At 56.8% G+C, this 1,722-nt stretch overlaps 1 long non-coding RNA gene across 1 annotated transcript in view; it reads left to right on the top strand.

The window, feature by feature from the left end:
* Positions 1-387: 387 nt before the first annotated feature.
* The window catches only part of LOC102377333, a 5,432-nt gene continuing 4,097 nt past the window's right edge, over positions 388-1,722 (top strand). The window contains exons 1-2 of the long non-coding RNA XR_323836.2: positions 388-500; positions 1,241-1,376. This is a non-coding gene — a long non-coding RNA (uncharacterized LOC102377333). The remainder of the gene's footprint in view (positions 501-1,240; positions 1,377-1,722) is intronic.

Genomic DNA, 1,722 nt, shown 5'->3' with positions numbered 1-1,722 from the left:
TTTGTCAGATTCCTTTGAACACTGATACCTCCCAAATCTGCACTTTCAACACACTTTTTCAACACTATATTGCTTCCTAAGACAGCCTTTTGGAATATGCTCATCTCCAAAAGTATTTCACTGCACAATGAGCCAGATGCTAGAGGGCTTAGCAGGTGTGAAGGTCTATATTACTGACTGCAACAGGGAACCCTTGCCCTGTTACTGGAAAGTGGCATGGCCCTTTTAAGGGCAAGGTGTTTGTAGCACAGACCCAGGCAGCCAGCAGTCCCCACTGAGACAGCCCTGAGATCATGCCAGCTGACAGGGGAGTCACATGACCAGAAGGGGGCAGGGCTTTAGGAGTATATAAGCCAGAGTCAGAGGTGGAGCAAGGGGTGAGACCCAGGAAGCAGCAATGGGAGGAAGCTTTGCTGTGAATCAGTTGCTACTGATGACTCCCTGGGAGGGAGCCTTGAGAGCAACCCAAGGGCCCTGATTCAGGGCCCGGAAGAAGGGTGGTAGGTGGCCAGTGGGTCAGGTGTTTGTGTTGCTACAAAAGGGGACAAATTTGTGTTTGGGTTTTAACCAGTAGTCTGGGTGGGCCTGTGAGGGGTGGTTTTGGAGGTCCCATTAGTATCCTACGGGCACAGGATTACCTTGAACCCCTTCTAGGGGCAGTTTCAAGGTATAGACAGAGCCTGGGGAGCAGAAGGCCCAGTGCCTGGTGAAGGGCAGAGCTAGGGGCCAGAGCTTGGAGCCTGAGAGAGCAGCAAGCTCAGAGAGGGGCAGAGCCTGGGCCCGGAGCTTGAGAGGGTAGCAGCCTGAGAGGGTTGGAGACAGGGGCCAGGGGGCCCAGAGCAGGGCAGGGATAGGCCCAGGGGGTCTGGCAGCCAAGGGAGAGGATGGGAGCTGAGTGTCCAGCACCCGGACTAGGTTGGGGATAGGACCTAAAGCTCGAGAGAGGATAAGCCAGAGCCCAATAGGGTAAGGCTAAGGATGGAGCCCAGAAGCCAGGTCCTGTACCATAGGCCTGAGTTAAAAGGCACAGCAAGAGAGAAAGGGGTGGAGGCTGATCAGGCCAAGACCCCTACAAGGAAGATTTATGGTACAGTGACATCTGCAAAGCATGGGAGTGGGTACTGGAGAGGATGGAGCCCATATAATAAGCCCTTAAGACAAGCAAGGTCAAGAGAGCCGACCACTGGAGAGGAGAGAGCACCTTAGGCTTGCCAGTCTCTGAGGGCAGCCTCCCTTTCAGGAAGTTTCCATCAAGACGTGGCAGAAGAGGAAGCAAGGTGGGACCCTGAGAGACAGGCCAGAGAGAGAGAGAGAGCTTGGCAGGGATGACGGGCAGTCCAGGTTGCAGCAGGGAGCTGCAGCTGAACTCAGAGCTGGTAAGTACTAGGGGTGGGAGGAGGGAGGTGGGGCTGGGGGATGGGACCATGGGGGGGACCCCTGCCAGCCCTGCTGACCCCTGCCCACCCCAGCTCCTGCTACTTTAAAGAAAAGCCCAGGTGCTGCCGGGCAGGGGGCAATCCCCACTGCCCCATGCTGCATGGGGCACTCTGCACAAGCCCCCTCGACCCTCCCCCCCCACCCCGGGACTCTGGCCCTTTAAGAAAAAAAAGAAGCTGAGAAAAAAGCCCCAGGACTCACTGCTCCTAGTGCAGCCTTGGGGCTTCGGGGGCTCCTGCAGAGCCCCCCCTGTGCCACAGGGATCACCCTCTGCCAGCAGGAGAG

This window comes from Alligator sinensis, unplaced genomic scaffold, assembly GCF_000455745.1.
Source record: "Alligator sinensis unplaced genomic scaffold, ASM45574v1 scaffold858_1, whole genome shotgun sequence".
In the NCBI taxonomy this organism is placed as follows: domain Eukaryota; kingdom Metazoa; phylum Chordata; order Crocodylia; family Alligatoridae; genus Alligator; species Alligator sinensis.
The sequence above is the reverse complement of the archived record's forward strand: the minus strand, read 5'-3'. Positions and strand labels throughout refer to the sequence as shown.